The following is a 20,349-nucleotide window of genomic DNA, read 5'->3' on the forward strand; positions in this document are numbered from 1 at the left end:
TCAGACTTTTTCCTTGGGGCCTGCAATATGTCTAGGTATGCCCCTGACCTGCTTATTGTAGTGTGGTATAAAATGAACTGGAGGGAATTTCATTGTAATATAATATGAACTGTGCCACTGTAATGAGGCACAATATGAATGGTGAGCACTATATATCATAATGTGAATTGGGGGTACTGTTCTGCTGAATTGGGGGTGGCTTCTACTGATTAATATTATAATTAGCATGCCTATATTCTGTGTGTGACTGTGTCTTTATCTGCAGACGAAATGCTATGTTACAGTGATTTCCAGGAATACGCTATAACGTAGCATTTTGTATGCAGATACAGCCGCAGTCACACACAGAATATAGGCATGCCGCATATCATTTTAATCAGCAGAATCTGCTTGTGTCCCATGGCATTCCACATGCCCTAGGCATTTGCCTAGTTTGCCTTTGCCTAGGGCCAGCTCTGGGGCCCACAAAGTCTTTTGAAAAAGCCAGTTACCTCACCAGCATGTGTTTGAATTTAAATGCAGATTTGCCTCTGCACAACTGAATATACTGTATTCTGATTAAATGACAACTCATTGTGACTAACATAGAATTAAATTTACATCTGTTTTATTAGCCTAAAATAAACACAGCACGTCAAATAAACCTACACGCACATCCGTATGTAAATTTCTTTCTCCATACGACTAGAGCAGTGTTTCCTAAACTCATTGTTGCCTCCTCCCTGTCCTGGTAATGGGGGTCATTCCGAGTTGATCGCTAGCTGAAAATGTTCGCTGCGCAGCGATTAAGTTAAAAACCGGTACTTCTGCACATGCGTATGCGGCGCAGAGCGCACGCGTGACGTACTTTCACAATGGCCGATGTGTTTTTACCCAAGGATTAGCGAAGCTTTTCAGTCGCACTGCTGGCCGCAAAGTGATTGACATGAAGTGGGCGTTTCTGGGTGTCAACTGACCGTTTTCAGGGAGTGTTCGGAAAAAAAACAGGCGTGCCAGAAAAACACAGGCGTGGCTGGGCGAACGCAGGACGTGTTTGTGACGTCAAATCCGGAACTGAATGGTCTGAAGTGATCGCAAGGGCTGAGTAGGTCTGAAGCTACTCTGAAACTGCACAATATTTTTTTGTAGTCGCTCTGCGATCCTTTCGTTTGCACTTCTGCTAAGCTAAGATACACTCCCAGAGGGCGGCGGTTTAACGTTTGCACGGCTGCTAAAAACTGCTAGCGAGCGATCAACTCGGAATGACCCCCAATGTACTAAGGCAGATGGGCCAAGTGATTCTTATCTGCTGTCAAATTCTTTGTTTCAATGATATCCATGCCTGAGCACAGGAGGGTTAATTATTACCTCACTCAATTTAACCTATCCTCCTGTGCTAAAGCAGGGATATCCCTAAGCTATGGTTGGAGAGTGGACCATAAGGATTGGATTTGGGAAATAATGGTTCAGAGAGTAGGAATGTGAAGGGATGAGCACATATAGACCAAGTATAGTTGGGGCGGGATACAGTTACATTGCTGGCAGTCGGGATCCTGGCGGTCAGGATACCGAATACTGAATCCCGATCGCTGACAATGCTGACAGCCGTAATCCCGGCTAATGTGCATTCCCACTCGTGGGTGTCCATGACACCCTTAGAGTGGGAATAAAGCCTGTGGTGAGCCCGCAGCATGGTGAGCGCAGTGAGCCCGCAAGGGGCTTGCTAGCGCTCACCCTGCTGCCGGCATTTTGGTGGCTGGGATCCCAGTGTCGGTATGCTGACTGCGAGGATCCCGGACGCCGGTATCCCATACCAAACGCTTTGGGGCATATCTGCTGGTTATGGTGCAACAAAACACAGTGACAATCATGACAATCGTCAGCACTACCTAGCGGCTGATTGTAATTTGCTCTTCTGTACCTCTCTGTATTTAAATAATTTGTAGTACTGAGTTTATCAAGCTGTGGTTATATATTCGCATTACATTATTAATATTTCTATTTGGACAGCAGCAGGAAAGAAGTTTGATTTTAAAAGGGAAAAACGTTTAATTTAATTACATTTGTAATTTGTATATGTTTTTGTATTTAGATGTTATATGAAACATGCAACGTATGCATTTATTAATAACTGCCAGACACTATGGGCTTGATTTATGGTTGCACGCAAAGCATGCTCAGAAATAAATGTTAATATTTGCCTGGATGCAGAATTGGCTACATCTAGGCACCAATCCCTGTGCTTTGAAAGAAGCTGTCAACACTATCAACTTGCATTTGCACCAGTCTCATCTTTGGTGATAGAAATCTCTGCATGTAGTATGCTGACCTCGGATTAGCATGCAATGCCACCTACTTGTCCACGTTATGCCCATGACACACTTATCCTACTTGTAAATGCACCCTTGTTATACACACTGAGGGGGAGATGCACTAAGCAGTGAAAATAGTGGAGAAGGCAACCTGTGGAGAAGTTGCCCATGGCAACCAATCAGCATTGACGTACCATTTAAACTTTGCATATTATAAAATTAAACAGAGCTGCCGATTGGTTGCCGTGGGCAACTTCTCCACAGACTCACTACTCCACGCTTTTCACTGCTTAGTACATCTGCCCCTAAGTCACAGTGGAGATGCGAGTGAAAGTGTACGACTCTCAATTGCTTGCATTTGTGTACAGTATATAGGTGTCACAACTGAGGGCCTGAGCTGACGGAAGGCAGCCTCAGTTGTAGGGGCTGAAATGTACCGGAACCTGTGAGGTTGTATCAGACCCCTGGACATGTAAGTAACATGAAGAGAAACCGCCCGAAGGCGTGACCACGACAACTTGAGTAAAAGTCAATGATATTTATTTATGACAAACTCCATGCATCACAGTAGCAGTAAAAAGTAACATAAAAATCAGCAGAGAAATAATAATACAGTTCCTGGGTACTACAGGGTGGCAGGGGCCACAGGGCTCTGGTGGTATGAGACAGTTCTTATTATCTGCAAGTTGGAAAGTCCTTACCAGGCTCAACTGTAGCAATGAGGAAAGCCCAGGGTCGCACCAGCTGGTGTTCCAGGGAAAGCTGGACTGCTGTAGATAAAATGCTGCTGTGGGTACTGGATAGAACCAGACAGGTGTTGGCACGGAGTGGATACTGGCTGGAACCAGTTAAATAATAAATAAAGCTTGAGAGCGATGCAATGTAGATGAAATGTAGAATTTGAGAGCGGAGAAATAATAATACCGGTGGAGAGTGGTAAACTGCAGAAAGGACACCGGCCCTTTAAGAGAAGCTGTACACTGCTGGAAGCTGAGCTGGAAGCAGGTGATGTTATAGCTGGAAACAGGTGAGTCCAGAATGGATCGGAGAGTCAGGCTACACCGCAGATGGAATGCTGGTGCGGGTCTCTATAGCAGAAGTCTGGAGACAGGAGCTGGAACCTGGAAGACATTCACAGAAGAGAGACAAACTGGAACTAGGTTTGACAACCAAAGCACTGACGCCTTCCTTGCTCAGGCACAACCTATTTATACCTGCAGCAAGGAAGGCATTGGCTAGGCAATTATGCAAATTAATAATACTGACAACGGATTGGTAGGAATGATCAGCTGACAGAATCCAAGATGGCTGCGCCCATGCAGACACTTGGAGGGAAGTTTGGATTGTAATCCATGTGGTCTGGAAAACAGTAATGGCGGCGCCGGCCACCGGAGACAGGAGACGCCAGGCTGACAGATGCACATCCGACCACGCGGACACAGCGGAGGCCGCGGCTGACGTAATCGCCACTCTGAATGCAGAAGTTCAGGGATGGCGGCGGAGGCCGCGGGAGACGCCATGCCAGATGTATAAGGCGTTACTGTGACTGCGTCCAGAGAGACAGGAGAGGATGCGGGAATGTGCACATCAGGATAACAGATGGGATCCGGTAATGGAGCGCTGAGCCAGCCTTAGGAGGCATCTGATAGGTAAGAAATGGCGTCCAGATACCCGGATCGTGACAGCACCCCCCCCTTTAGGAGTGGCCCCAGGACACTTCTTTGGCTTTTGAGGAAACTTGGAATGGAATCTCCGGACCAAGGCAGGAGCATGGACATCAGAAGCATTGGTCCATGAACGTTCCTCAGGGCCATAACCCTTCCAGTCAATAAGATACTGAAGTTGACCGTAACGGTGACGTGAGTCCAGGATCTTGGCTACTTCATACTCAACGCCTCGTTGAGTTTGGACTTTCGCAGTTGGAGGAAGTGAGGAATGAAACCGATTCAAGATTAGCGGTTTCAACAGGGAAACATGGAATGTCCTGGGTATCTTTAAGAAGGGAGGCAACTGGAGTCTGTAAGCAACAGGATTGATGACTTGATCAATTTTAAAAGGACCGATGTAGCGAGGTGCAAACTTCATACTGGGAACTCTTAACCTCAAATTCTTCGTGGATAACCACACCCGATCACCCACCTTGAGAGCAGGAACTGCTCGACGCTTCTTATCCGCAAACTTCTTGTACCTGAACGATGCCTTGAGCAGAGCTGATCGTACGCTCTTCCAGATATTGGCAAACTGATGCAAGGTGATATCCACTGCGGGAACAGAAGTTGCTGGAAGCGGTTGGAACTCAGGGACTTTAGGGTGGAATCCAAAGTTGGTGAAGAATGGTGTTGAAGAAGATGAAGAATGATACTGGTTGTTATGACAGAACTCGGCCCAGGGAAGTAATTGAACCCAGTCATCTTGAGAGGAGGACACATAGATGCGGAGGAAGGACTCCAAGTCCTGATTCACCCTCTCAGTTTGACCATTGGTCTGAGGATGGTAAGCCGTGGAAAACTTTAGCTTGACTTGGAGGGCTTGACATAAACTTCGCCAGAATTTGGCTGTGAATTGAACTCCTCGATCTGAGATAATTTCTTCTGGAAGACCGTGAAGTCGAAAGATCTCTTGTATGAATACTTGAGCCAACTTGGAAGCTGACGGAAGACCGGTGAGAGGAATGAAGTGTGCCATCTTGGTGAACCGGTCAACTACCACCCAGATGGTATTAAACTTGTTGCACATGGGCAAATCAGTAATAAAATCCATCGACAAATGGGTCCATGGTCGACGGGGAACAGATAGTGGAACCAGTTGCCCCGCAGGCGACTGGCGGGATACTTTATGTTGAGCGCACTTTGGGCAAGATGCAATAAACTCCAAAACGTCCTTTTTCAGAGTTGGCCACCAATAGGACCTAGAGATAAACTCCAGGGTTTTTTGGATACCTGTATGTCCGGCAAAGCGGGAAGCATGGGCCCAATGCATGAGCTTCTTCCTTAGTGTCGGCTTCACAAAACTTTTCCCTGATGGGGGCGTAGAGTCCATCCCTACCGTGGAGAATGCCAACGGACTTATAATAGGATGCTTGTCTGAAGACTCTGACTCATTTTCTTGCTCCCATGAGCGGGAAAGGGCATCGGCCTTGCGATTCTGAGAGCCCGGACAGAACTGGAGTTTAAAGTCGAACCTGGAAAAGAAAAGTGCCCATCTGGCCTGACGAGGGTTGAGACATTGTGCGCCTTTCAAATATAGAAGGTTCTTGTGGTCTGTAAGGATGGTGATTGAATGAGAAGCTCCCTCCAACAGATATCTCCACTCCTCTAGAGCGAGCTTGATGGCTAGCAACTCCTGGTCGCCAATGGCATAGTTGCGCTCCGCTGGGGAGAACTTCCGTGAGAAGAAACTGCAAGGATGTAAATGGCCATCTTTAGCCCTCTGAGATAACACCGCTCCTACTCCAACGGAGGAGGCATCCACCTCTAGGATGAAAGGAGAGTCGATGTCAGGCTGTTTCAGGACAGGCGCAGAGATGAACCTCTGTTTTAAAAGATGAAAAGCTTGCATGGCTTCTTCAGACCACTTGGACGGGTTAGCACCCTTCTTGGTGAAAGCAGTAATAGGCGCCACAATGGTGGAAAAGTCTCGTATAAACTTTCGGTAATAATTGGCGAACCCTAAGAACCTCTGGACCCCTTTGAGGGTTAAGGGCACCGGCCAATTCTGGATTGCTTGTAGTTTCTCAGGATCCATCTCTAGTCCGGAACTGGACACAATGTACCCTAGAAACGGAATGGACTTGACTTCAAAGACGCATTTCTCTAATTTGCAATAGAGATGATTGACACGGAGACGGGACAGAACCTCCTTTACCCAAAAACGATGTTCCTCTAAATTGTTGGCAAAAATGAGGATATCATCTAGATAGACCACGACATGACGGTATAGAATGTCTCTGAAGATCTCATTGACGAAATGCTGGAAGACAGCTGGAGCATTGCTCAATCCGAAGGGCATGACGAGGTACTCATAATGTCCGTCACGGGTGTTAAATGCGGTCTTCCACTCGTCACCCTCACGGATCCGGATGAGATTGTATGCACCTCTCAAGTCCAGCTTTGTAAAGATGGTAGCTCCGCTAACTCTGTCAAAGAGCTCAGTAATCAGGGGTAAAGGATAGCGGTTCTTGATGGTAATGTCGTTTAAACCTCTGTAGTCGATGCACGGCCGCAGACCACCATCTTTCTTTTTTACAAAAAAGAAGCCTGCGCCGGCTGGAGAAGAGGAAGGTCGAATGAACCCCTTTGCTAGGTTCTCTTTAATGTATTCCTCCATAGAATGCGTCTCGGGCAGAGACAACGGATAAGTTCGGCCTCGAGGTGGAACCTTCCCTGGAACGAGATCAATCGGGCAGTCCCATTCTCTATGAGGAGGAAGGATATCAGCAGAAGCTTTACTGAACACATCCGTGAAATCTTGATATGGAGGAGGTGGAACATCAGACGACCTGGGGGAGGAAGATCAGACAGGCAACACTTTAAACAAACATGTCTCAGCACAGAAGGGACCCCATGCCAGGATTTGCGTAGTCGTCCAATCAATTGTAGGATTGTGAAGACGGAGCCATGGAAGGCCCAGGACCACAGGATGTGTGGCTCTTGGAATCACTAAAAGTGAAATAAGTTCGGAATGAAGAACTCCCACTCTCAGACGAACTGGTAGAGTCCTTAAAGCAATAACTGTATCAAAAATTTTACTGCCATCCACGGCAGTTAAGGAAAAGGAGGAAGGAAGTCTCTCGGTGGGTAGGGACCACCGTTTAACATAGGCTTCGGTAATAAAGTTCCCAGCTGCTCCGGAATCCAGGAGGGCAATGACGTTCTGATAACGTTGAGCAACTTGAAGCGAGACTGGGAGATTACAATCTTGAGGAGATGGAGAGGAGATCATTACTCCTAGCCGGCCCTCTCCTGGGCGAGCTAGGGTTTGGAGTTTTCCCGGACGTTCGGGACAGGCATGAATAGTGTGAGACGGGGCTGCACAATACAGACAGAGAGACGTCTTCGGCGCTCAGCAGGAGTTAAACGGGAACGGCCAATTTGCATGGGTTCATCTTTAGTTGGTGACAGTTGGCGAGGAGGAGGAACAGAAGATTTTGGAGCAGATGATCTTCCACGCTCAGTTGCTCTCTCTCTGAAACGTAAGTCAACTTTTGTACAAAGTGAGATTAGCTCATCTAACTTGGAGGGTAAGTCTCTGGTAGCTAACTCATCTTTAATACGCTCGGATAAACCATGCCAGAATGCAGCATACAGGGCCTCGTCGTTCCATGCCAGTTCAGATGCCAGGATCTGGAACTGTATAAGATATTGTCCTACAGTATGTGATCCCTGGCGTAAACGGAGAATCTCAGACGAAGCTGAAGTTACCCGGCCTGGCTCGTCGAAGATGCGCCTGAATGTTGACACGAATGCAGTGTAAGAAGATAGCAGGGTGTCGGACCTCTCCCATAACGGTGATGCCCAGTCAAGGGCTGAGCCACTGAGAAGTGAGATGATGTAGGCAATTTTTGTACGGTCACTGGGAAAATTGCCAGGTTGTAGCTCAAACTGAATCTCACACTGGTTGAGAAATCCCCTGCAGAATCTTGGAGATCCGTCAAATTTTGCTGGCGTTGGAAGATGAAGACGTGGAGCAGAAACGGGTAAGGTGGGTGGGGTTATAGTTGGAGTCACTGTGGTTGACGCCCCAGATGCGCCTGATCCACGGAGAGTTGTCTGAATCCCATCCAGCCGAGTAGAGAAATCCTGGAGACAGCGGATGATGTGGCCCTGTGCAGCCTCCTGATGTTCAAGTCGGGCTGCCAGTTCTTGCATCGGCCTGGCCGCTTGATCCTGGTCTCCGGCTGGATTCATTTTGTGAGTGCTTACTGGCACAACTGAGGGCCTGAGCTGACGGAAGGCAGCCTCAGTTGTAGGGGCTGAGATGTACCGGAACCTGGGAGGTTGTATCAGACCCCTGGACATGTAAGTAACATGAAGAGAAACCGCCCGAAGGCGTGACCACGACAACTTGAGTAAAAGTCAATGATATTTATTTATGACAAACTCCATGCATCACAGTAGCAGTAAAAAGTAACATAAAAATCAGCAGAGAAATAATAATACAGTTCCTGGGTACTACAGGGTGGCAGGGGCCACAGGGCTCTGGTGGTATGAGACAGTTCTTATTATCTGCAAGTTGGAAAGTCCTTACCAGGCTCAACTGTAGCAATGAGGAAAGCCCAGGGTCGTACCAGCTGGTGTTCCAGGGAAAGCTGGACTGCTGTAGATAAAATGCTGCTGTGGGTACTGGATAGAACCAGACAGGTGTTGGCACGGAGTGGATACTGGCTGGAACCAGTTAAATAATAAATAAAGCTTGAGAGCGATGCAATGTAGATGAAATGTAGAATTTGAGAGCGGAGAAATAATAATACCGGTGGAGAGTGGTAAACTGCAGAAAGGACACCGGCCCTTTAAGAGAAGCTGTACACTGCTGGAAGCTGAGCTGGAAGCAGGTGATGTTATAGCTGGAAACAGGTGAGTCCAGAATGGATCGGAGAGTCAGGCTACACCGCAGATGGATTGCTGGTGCGGGTCTCTATAGCAGAAGTCTGGAGACAGGAGCTGGAACCTGGAAGACATTCACAGAAGAGAGACAAACTGGAACTAGGTTTGACAACCAAAGCACTGACGCCTTCCTTGCTTAGGCACAACCTATTTATACCTGCAGCAAGGAAGGCATTGGCTAGGCAATTATGCAAATTAATAATACTGACCACGGATTGGTAGGAATGATCAGCTGACAGAATCCAAGATGGCTGCGCCCATGCAGACACTTGGAGGGAAGTTTGGATTGTAATCCATGTGGTCTGGAAAACAGTAATGGCGGCGCCGGCCACCGGAGACAGGAGACGCCAGGCTGACAGATGCACATCCGACCACGCGGACACAGCGGAGGCCGCGGCTGACGTAATCGCCACTCTGAATGCAGAAGTTCAGGGACGGCGGCGGAGGCCGCGGGAGACGCCATGCCAGATGTATAAGGCGTTACTGTGACTGCGTCCAGAGAGACAGGAGAGGATGCGGGAATGTGCACATCAGGATAACAGATGGGATCCGGTCCTGGAGCGCTGAGCCAGCCTTAGGAGGCATCTGATAGGTAAGAAATGGCGTCCAGATACCCGGATCGTGACAATAGGCTTCTATGCCTGTGCACTTGCTAAGAAACAGAAAGATCTGAGTGAAGTTGCATGCAATGGTTTTAGGGTAACAGTAGTCATGTCCTCATCCTCATCACAGATGTCAAGATCATCATCACTCAATCTTAGTTTTTCCCACTGGAATTTAGGTTATAGATTCTGTGGCTGATTCAGGAACAAGGCAAATAGAGGATGCCCCCAGCACCCAGCTTCCTGCTCCAGCACTTGCTCTGTGATGTCCTAACATCATGTGTGCCGGGGGTCACATGTCCAGGACACCTCTGCGTTCTGCTGTGGGACTGGAGTCACCAAACTCCAAAATACTCACGTTTTCTAAATTATCTTACTGGATGAATGGGAGCTCCTGGCCAAAACAAACAATTTCTATACTGTGTAGCTCCTTTCTTGTAGAGAAAACTCATGCACGATATGGAAATAAATGTGCTTGTAGTCCACCTGTTCATTGTCTATCGTATGTGATGGACCAGTTTCAGAAATCTTAGTACTGTGCCAGGGGAAATCAGTGGCTCACTAAAAAAAAAGTGTGAGATACCCAATTAGCACATTTAGCTGAGAAACACAATACTTTATGAACGGTAGAAGTGAAGTGATAAGCATCTTATCCAGAGTGGTGGCAATATGTATAAATGTAAAGGTGAAGGATTCTGTTCTCAATTAAGAAGAGCTGCTTATTAAGCAAATTCACAGAAAACGTATAAATGAAAAAGTGCATTTACAAGTCTTAAGATACATTGGTCTGTAAAACACAATGACATGTCCACACCCCACAATATGGTAGAGACAGAGTAGAGATACAGTATTACACAACACAAGGCCAAAAGTTTGTGCTTCCCAGAACATTACACTCATATGTGCTTGTTGTACATCTCTTACCAAAACTATAGTTGTTTATATAGAATTCCTCTTCCAACCCCCAAATCCTTACTCTGTGTGCTGTTATAACACTTTTTTTTTCTCTTCTGGGAAGACTTTCTTCTAGATTTTTGGTTGGCACTGATGTTGGGCTATAAGGCCTGGCTTGCAGTCTTCGTTCCATTGCTAGAAGATATTGTAGAGATGTGGCTATGCCTATTAGTAGAGAATGCTTTAGTTATAAGCAATACTATTATGTAATGGCCTGGTTTCTATTACTGCCGGTGTAATGAGTTATGTGGTTTTTCTCAAACCATTATGCTTCTGTGTGAGGTCCATCTTTGCTGTAAGGGCCCAATTCATATTTGTACGTAAACCAATAGTTTGCATATAAATACGATGTTTGGGGGTCTGCACATGTGCAGAACGGGTCTTGCGATGTCTGTTGCAGCCCCGTCAACAGCGGTATGATTGACATGCTGTGGCGTTTGAGGGGAGGCACTCAGCACTGTTCTTGAAAAAGGAGGTGTATCACCCCCTTTCTGAAGGTGTGACGGGTCCAGGGTCTGCATCCTCGGACGCAAGTTTCTTGGACCCGGGTGTGCGAATCCAACAGCCGTCCTGCGTAAACTTCAGCTTAAATAATTATTTACGTACATGAATTGGACCCTGTATTCTATGTTATTACTAATACTAAATATTATTAGATATTCTAATTACTTATTATTATTGTAATTATTATCGTAAGTAATGCTAATAATATGGTAAGCTAGCTGCAGAGGATATACTGTAAGTCTGTCCAGGTGAATGAGAGGATTTGAAGAACCAGGTGGCAAAGTGAACTCTACGCCTACACTCCAGGGACAGCCAGCCTAGATCTGATAGCAGATCACAATATTCTCTTTTATATTTTTGGGGACATTTATTGCTGGAGGTTAAACTGTGTTCTCTGTGTAAGTCTATGCAGTGTGCCCTGTGATGGATTTCACTAGCATTAATGTAGCAATGAAATCATAAAGTAGTCAGTTTTTTTTTTACTAGTGCTTGAGATTTAGCAATTTGAACATGTATTAAACCCCTTATGCTTCTGTGCCACTCAGTCCTTTACGCAAAAGAAGACAATGTGTATGCAGCTGTCAGACGTGTGCCCAATGCCACAGTGTGTTTCTCAGTGCTGGTCACTGTAAGCTGTAAGCTCTGAAAATGAATAGTGAAAAGCAGGTTATTACTATAAGTTACTGACAGCCAAAAGGATAAATGAGGAAAGGGGCAACAATGTACTAAGGTCAGAGCCAGTAAGGATTGTCTGTTAATGTATGATTTAGGAGGCAGCTACATCCATGGAGCAGTTGTCCTTCCATATTATTTATGGAACACTGCAGCAGCTGTATTCATGGGCAATAAACCATGTACAGTAGCTTGAGAATGGCAGATGGCATCTACCACACATAAAGTACCTCTCTGCATGGCCTTCACATCTGGGAGCACAATTCACAGACTCCACTCAGAATTTATAATTTAAGGCTCCAGTAACATAGATAGGCATAATGGTACATTTATCATTATAGGAGCCTTAAGTATAAATGTAAAAGAACAAACACCTTTATTAGGCAATGACTTTTGTATTTGTGTTACATTAGCAATGGCACTTCTGTCGCTTTCAGACTATTAACTGTAACAATGCAAATTGTACACTGAATTCTGATTGCACTGGACGGGGTCACCTACCAAATTCCCCAAATCTGACATACATCCCTCTCTAGCCCTCTTTACACTTTATTTGTATGTATTTGTCATTTATTGGTCACTACTTCTCTATGCTATGTAGTCAGCACTTAATATTTTTAACATTAACATTCTGTTTTATCTATGTATGTATAAAAAAAATGACACTATAGATAATGCAATTTACTGTGTTCTTGTGTTTCTTTATATAGTTACTTTTTTACTTTAAAGAAAATCCATTGCAAGTTAATAATGGTCTTGAAAAAAAAAAAAAAAAATAATAATAATAATAATAATAATAATAATAATAATAAATAATACAGGTTGAGTATCCCTTATCCAAAATACTTGGGACCAGAAGTATTTTGGATATCGGATTTCTCCGTATTTTGGAATAATTGCATACCATAATGAGATATCATGGCGATGGGACCTAAGTCTAAGCACAGAATTCATTTATGTTTCATATACACCTTATACACACAGCCTGAAGGTAATTTTAGCCAATATTTTTAATAACTTTGTGCATTAAACAAAGTGTGTGTACATTCACACAATTAATTTATATTTCATATACACACAGCCTGTGAAGGTCATTTAATACAATATTTTTAATAACTTTGTGTATTAAACAAAGTTTGTGTACATTGAGGCTCAGAAAACAAAGGTTTCACTATCTCACTCTCACTCAAAAAAATCTGTATTTCGGAATATTCCGTATTTCGGAATATTTGGATATGGGATACTCAACGTGTAATAATAATAATAATAATAATAATAATATAATATGAGAAATCTTAATATAAGATCTAGAATGTTTTTCACTAAACATATAACAGTGAAATAATTTGCAGCAATATCTTCCATAACTTAGATGTTTCCCATTAAAACCTTATGTGTTTTACGCATTGATCATGCAAAAAACTACTGTCAGATTATATTGTACAGCGATATCAATCAAATATTAAAACCTAGTATTTATACAAATATTAGATCCCAATACATTGGGCTGTGCAATTCTGCATGATGGAATTATTTAATGCAGTGCTTCCGCACTTGCAGCTCTGACAAGTCTTGTGCTCTACTCTACAATCTGCTGAAAAATGGGTTTTTAACTTCTGTGAAGAGAGCAATTTCTCATCCTTTATCTTGCAGCTGCCTAGTGCTGTTACTTCCCTTTCCTCAATCAATTATTACTGAATAAGAGGCTGATTATGGTTCATTATCGCTGTAGTCATGGATAGTCATTTATATAAATAATTCTGTTCCTGAAATCTTGCCATATATATTTTAGATATATTCGATAGTGAGGTCGGCACATTCATTTATAAGTCCACATCCACTGGGCAGGAATTGAAATCTGAGGTGACCCAGCATATACCTGGCCCAATATGCTAATACATACTGTATAATAGTTTTCCTTACATATATATGCATTTATAATATATATACATATTTACAGTCAGTGGGACCTAATGCAGACCTGATCGGTGCTGTGCAGGTCTGAACTGCGCATGCACTGGCGCCACAGTGCGCCGGCGCATGCCAGACAGGCAATGGCCATCTCAGCCCTGCGATCGCCTTGTTCGCTGGGCGAGGGGGGGCGGGCTGGCGGTGTATGGCCGCCGTATTAGGGGCGTGGTCCGGGCAATGCAGGCGTGCCCAGACCGCGCGGGGGGTGGGCCGCGGTGACTGCGAGTGACGTCTGCAACCCTCACAGCGACGAGTAACTCCCTGCCAGTGCGCAGGAGTTACGCTGGTAGGTAGCTACTCTTCAAGTACAAAAGCATCGCCGCTGTGCGATGCTTTTGTACTTGTGCTGCAGGGCCTGACATGCGGGGCGGGCTAGCCCTGTGCTGGGCATCCCCCCGCATGTCAGAGAAGCTGATCGTAGATGTGCTAAATTTAGCACATCTACGATCAGGTCTGAATTAGGCCCATGGTGACAGAAATCGGGATGTCGACATTCAAAATATCGACATCATAATGTCAACATGGTCTGAATGTAATTGTCAAACTGTCAACAGTTAGAATGTTGGCACATGTAATCCAGGTCGGACTGCCCCACAGGGGTACCAGGGAAACCACCGGTAGGCCCCACTGCCTGAGGGCCCACTCCTTCCTCTAGGGATCTGGTTCCAGACTGTGCACTTGTATTATATATGGTAGATATGTTGCATTACACTGCACTACCCTTTTTAGGCTGGCCACACCCCTAAGTATGGGCCCCTATTACTGCATTCCCCCGGTGGGCCCTTCAAGCCCCAGTCCGACACTGCATGTAATTAGGGTTAGGCAGCGATTAGGGTTAGACCAAAATATTTTCGACATTCTGAAAATGTCCACATTATGTCAATATTGACATTGTGAATATCGACGTGTAAAATTTTGACATTATAAAAATGTCAACATCCTCAATGCCGACATTCAGACTGTGGCAACATCATGATGTCGGCAAAATGTCAACATTTCATACCATACTTATAGAAATTACATTTGCTTTCCTTTGTAACATTTTTTAAATATCCTAGTGATTATCCAAACATTAATTCACAGTGACAGTTTGTTTATTAACATCTGACAGTCCTTAATCTATGATAAAAACAAATGAATTACCTTTGGTGAATTCCCTGTCAAGAGTCTGGGAAAAAAAAATGTTTTTGATTAATTTGCTTTTTCCTTCTTAGGCCCTTTTATAGTGACACAAAGTACTATTTGAAATAAATTGTCGTACGGGTAAATTGCCAATTAAGGAGACGTCTCCTCCCTAAACATGTCATTCTTACATAAAAACATAATATATATATATATACACTTAAATGGAAAGTACAAACTACGGAGAGTACTGTACATTTTACTAAAATATTTGAAATTTGTTTTTGTACGCAGCACATAAACAATCTATGATGTAGTTTAATGATAGCAGTTTTTTTATTAGAGATGTGCAGCGGACACTTTTCGGGTTTTGTGTTTTGGCTTTGGATCTCCGCTCGTGTTTGGGATCTGGATTGGTTTTGCCAAAACCACCCTTTCGGGTTTTGGTTTTGGATCTGGATGTTATTTTTTTTTAAAACATAAAAATCGCTGAAATCACTGAATTTGGGGGTAATTTTGATCCTACGGTATTATTGACCTCAATAATATTCATTTCCACTCATTTACAGTCTATTCTGAACACCTCACATCTCACAATATTGTTTTTAGGCCAAAAGGTTGCAACAATGTCGCTGGATGACTAAACTAAACTAAGCGACACAAGTGGGCGGCACAAACACCTGGCCCATCTAGGAGTGGCACTGCAGTGGCAGACAGGATGGCAGTTTTAAAAGCTAGGCCCCACATAATGCAAAGAAAAAAGAGGTGCGAGATGGAATTGTCCTTGGACAAACCAATCATTTCAGCGACAGGGTCTGACACACGACTGTAGCTGAAATGATTGGTTACTTTAGGCCCCCACAAAAAAAGAAGCAATTAATCCCCCCACCAAAAAAGAAGCAATTGATCTCTCCTTGCACAAACTGGCTCTACAGAAGCAAAATGTCATCCTCATTCTCCGATTCCTCACCCCTTTCAGTGTGTACATCCTCATCCTCACAGAGTATTAATTTGTCCCCACTGGAATCCACCGTCCCTGTGTACAATTGCTGGTAAAGGTCTTCCTGGAGGAATTTATAATTAATTTTGATGAACATCTTCACATTTTGTGGAAGTAACCTCCTACAACAATCGCTGACAAGGTTACCGACTGCACTAAACACTCTTTCGGAGTATACACTGGAGGGGGGCACCTTAGGTAAAATAAAGCCAGTTTGTGCAAGGGCATCCAAATTGCCTCTTTTTCCTGCCAGTATACATACAGACTGTCAGACATGCCTACTTGGATGCTGTCACCCATATAAACCTCCACCATTCTTTCAAGGGTGACAGCATCGTATGCAGTGACAGTAGACATGTCAGTAATTGTTGGCAGCTCCTTCAATCCGGACCAGATGTCAACCCTTGCTCCTGACTGCCCTGCATCACCACTAGCGGGTGGGCTAGGAAATGTTATCCTTTTCCTCACAGCCCCAGTTGCGGGAGAAAATGAAGGAGTTGTTGATGGGTCACGTTCCGCTTGAGTTGAAAATTTTCTCACCAGCAGGTCTTTGAACCTCTGCAGATTTGTGTCCGCCGGAAAGAGAGATACAACGTAGGCTTTAAATCTAGGATCGAGCATGGTGGCCAAAATGTAGTGCTCTGATTTCAACAGATTGACCACCCTTGAATCCTGGCAAAGCGACTGAAGGGCTCCATCCACAAGTCCCACATACTTAGCGGATCGCTCCGTCTTAGGTTCTCCTTCAATTTCTCCAGCTGCTTCTGCAAAAGCCTGATGAGGGGAATGACCTGACTCAAGATGGCAGTGTCTGAACTAAATTCACATGTGGCAAGTTCGAAGGGTTGGAGAACTCATATCATTCTCCACTGCGCTTGAGTCAGGTGCATTTCCCCTCCTTTGCCTATATCGTAGGTGGATGTATAGGCTTGAATGGCCTTTTGCTGCTCCTCCATCCTCTGAAGCATATAGAGGGTTGAATTCCACCTTGTTACCACCTCTTGCTTCAGGTGATGGCAGGGCAGGTTCAGGAGTGTTTGCTGGTGCTCCAGTCTTTGGCACGCAGTGGCTGAATGTCGAAAGTGGCCCGCAATTTTTCGGGCCACCGACAGCATCTCCTGCACGCCCCTGTCATTTTTCTAAAAATTCTGCACCACCAAATTAATTGTATGTGCAAAACATGGGACAAGCTGGAATTTGCCCAGATGTAATGCACGCACAATATTGGTGGCGTTGTCAGATATCGCAAATCCCCAGGAGAGTCTAAGTAGGGTAAGCCATTGTGCGATGATGTCCCTCAGTTTCCATAAGAAATTGTCAGTGGTGTGCCTCTTACGGAAACCGGTGATACACAGCGTAGCTTGCCTAGGAACGAGTTGGCGTTTGTGAGATGCTGCTACTGGTGCCGCTGCTGTTGTTTTTGCAGCAGGCAATACATCTAGCCAGCGGGCTGTCACAGTCATATAGTCCTTAGTTTGCCCTGCTCCACTTGTCCACATGTCCGTGGTTAAGTGGACACTGGGTACAACCGCATTTTTCAGGACACTGAGGACACTTTTCTTAATGTCCCTGTACAGTCCGGGAATCGCTTGCCTAGTGAAGTGGAATCTAGATGAGATTTGGTACCCGGGGACACAGTACTTCCATCAACTGTCTAAATCCCATTGCACTAATGGTGGATACCGAATGCACGTCTAACACCAGCATAGTTGTTATGGCCTCAGTAATCCGCTTTGCAGCAGGGTGACTGCTGTCATATTTCATCTTCCTTGCAAAGGACTGTTGGACAGTCAATTGCTTAGTTGAAATAGCACAAGTGGTCTTCTGACTTCCTCTCTGGGATGACAATCGACTACCAGCAGCAACAACAGCAGCAGCAGTAGTAGGCGTACCACTCAAGGATCCTCCGGAGGAATCCCGGTTAGGAGAGGACTCATCAGTCTTGCCAGTGACATGGCCTGCAGGTCTACTTACGTTCCTGACTGAGGAGGAAATTGATATTGAGGGAGTTGGTGGTGTGGCTTGCAGGAGCTTGGGTGTCAGTGGACTGCTTACGCTCTTACCCAAAGTTTCTGAACTTGACAATGACTTCTGATGAATGCGCAGTAGGTGACGTAAAAGATAGGATGTTCCTAGCGGTTAACATCCTTACCCCTACTTATTATGGATTGACAAAGGCAACACATGGCTTGACACCTGTTTTCCGGATTTGTGGAGAAATAATTCCACACCAAAAGAGGTGTTTTTTTTTGTTATTTTGCCCAGGTATGACAATGGGCTTTCTCATCCCATGGACAACAACTGTCTCCACTGGTGTCTTATTCAAACAACCCACATCACCATCAGAATCCTTATCGTCAACTTCCTCCTCAGCTCCAGCTACACCAATATCCTCCTCATCCTGGTGTACGTCTATAGTGACATCCTCAATCTCAATCTCAGCACCTGGATTGGCGGTGCTCCTCCCAGCACTTGCAGGGTGCGTGCAAATGGTGGTAATAGCCTCCTCTTTCCATACATTCTTGGGAAGGTCAGGCCTAGACATCGCAACCGTGGACACACTTGAACTCTCCTTGGGGATTTGTGATATCTCTGAACGCACAGTTGTTTTTTCCTGTGCTTTAAAAAGCTTAATTCTTTTAATTTTTCGAGAGGGAGAAGGGCTTCCATCCTCATGAGAAGCTGAGCCACCAGTCATAGGCCAAGGCCTTAGCCTTTCCTTGCCACTTTGTGTCATGAATGGCATATTGCCAATTTTACGTTTCTCATCAGCTAATTGGATTTACATGCCCTCTATTACAATGGGCATCGGCCTTAGCAAACGGCGTTGATGGAATTGCATCGTCAATATCATGATTGGTGGCAGCAGCTTTAGCACTAGTAATAGGAACTGGAAGTGGTTCCTGATCTTCCACTATTTTCTCCTCCAAATTGTTGTTCTCCATTTCACAGGACAGCACCCCTTTATTATTACAGCACACAGAACAGTGCCCCTTTATTTTCACAGCACCCCTGTCTTTTTAAAGCATACAGGACCATTGTACCTTTATTTTAAAAACAGAATCCCTGTATTTTTACAGCATACAGGACCAGTGTGCTTATATTTTAACAACAGCAGCACCCCTGAATTTTTACAGCATACAAGTCTGGGCCAGCTCCCCTGAATTTTTACAGCATACAAGACCAGTGTGCTTTTATTTTAACAACAGCAGCACCTTATAATTTTTACAGCATACAAGACTGGGCCAGCACCCCTGTATTTTCACAGCATACAGGACCAGTGTGCTTTTATTTTAACAAGTGCTTTTATTTTAACAACTGCCCACCTGAATTTTTACAGCATACAGGGCCAGTGTACTTTTATTTTAACAACTGCACCCATGAATTTTTACAGTATACAGGGTCAGTGTACTTTACATTTTAATGACGGCACCCCTGAATTTTTACAGCATACAGGGCCAGTGTACTTTTGTTTTAACAGCACCCCTGAATTTTCACAGCACATAGGGCCAGTGTAATATTATTTTAACAGCAGCACCCCAGTATTTTTACAGCATACAGGACCAGTGTGCTTTTATTTTAACAACTGCACCCCTGAATTTTTACAGCATACAGGAGTACAGTGCCCCTGCCCCTGTACAACACAGTGACAGCCAGGACAGCAACACCCACATACAGCTGCAGCACCCCTAACAGCACATGAAACACCAGTGATAGCCAGAACAGTAAGGACATCATCCCTAACGGCACAGGTACACCACAGTGACAGGAGCAGCACCCCTACAGAGCACACACTGACCCCACCCAACACCACCACCCACAGAGAGACAGAGGTCTGTCTCTACACTCTCCAAGTCTGGGGTGAAAATGGATGCGACGCGCGGCTCCTTATATGGAATCCAAAACCTGCAAGAATCCGACAGCGGGATGATGACATTTTGTCTCGTTATGGTTTCAGAGTCTGGTGGGAAGTCCCGAGCCGAACTCGGATCCGGGCTCGGAACGGGATGTTCGGGGGGGGGGGCGTGCTCATCTCTAGTTTTTATGAATTAGATTATTCTTTTACAATAAAAATAATGAGTTTCAGGATCAAAAAGGCTATATACAGTGGGGTTTGAAAGTTTGGACACCCTAGGCAATTCATTTTAATGTGCAAAAAAAAGCCAAGGAAAGATGGAAAAATCTCCAAAAGGCATCAAATTACAGATTAAACATTCTTATAACATGTCAAAAAAAGTTTGATTTTATTTCCATCATTTACACTTTCAAAAGAACTGAAAACAAAAAATGTAATCTGCAAAAGTTTGGGCACCCTGCAGAGTTAATACCTTGTACTGCCCCCTTTGGCAAGTATCACAGCTTGTAAACACTTTTTGTAGCCAGCCAAGAGTCTTTCAATTCTTGTTTGAGGTATCTTCGCTCATTCTTCCTTACAAAAGTCTTCCAGTTCTTTGAGATTCCTGGGCTGTCTGTGACGCACTGCTCTTTTAAGGTCTATCCATAGATTTTCAATTATGTTGAGGTCAGGAGATTGTGAAGGCCATGGCAAAACCTTCAGTTTACACCTCTTGATGTAATCCACCGTGGATTTTGAGGTGTGTTTAGGATCATTATCCATTTGTAGAAGCCAG

General features: G+C 44.7%; 1 protein-coding gene across 2 annotated transcripts in view; it reads left to right on the forward strand.

Annotated features, from left to right (window-relative positions):
* The window catches only part of DLGAP2 (DLG associated protein 2), an 802,299-nt gene that overhangs the window by 568,104 nt on the left and 213,846 nt on the right, over positions 1-20,349 (forward strand). The gene's annotated exons all lie outside the window — the stretch shown is intronic.

The sequence above is a fragment of the Pseudophryne corroboree genome, chromosome 4, assembly GCF_028390025.1.
Source record: "Pseudophryne corroboree isolate aPseCor3 chromosome 4, aPseCor3.hap2, whole genome shotgun sequence".
Taxonomy (NCBI): domain Eukaryota; kingdom Metazoa; phylum Chordata; class Amphibia; order Anura; family Myobatrachidae; genus Pseudophryne; species Pseudophryne corroboree.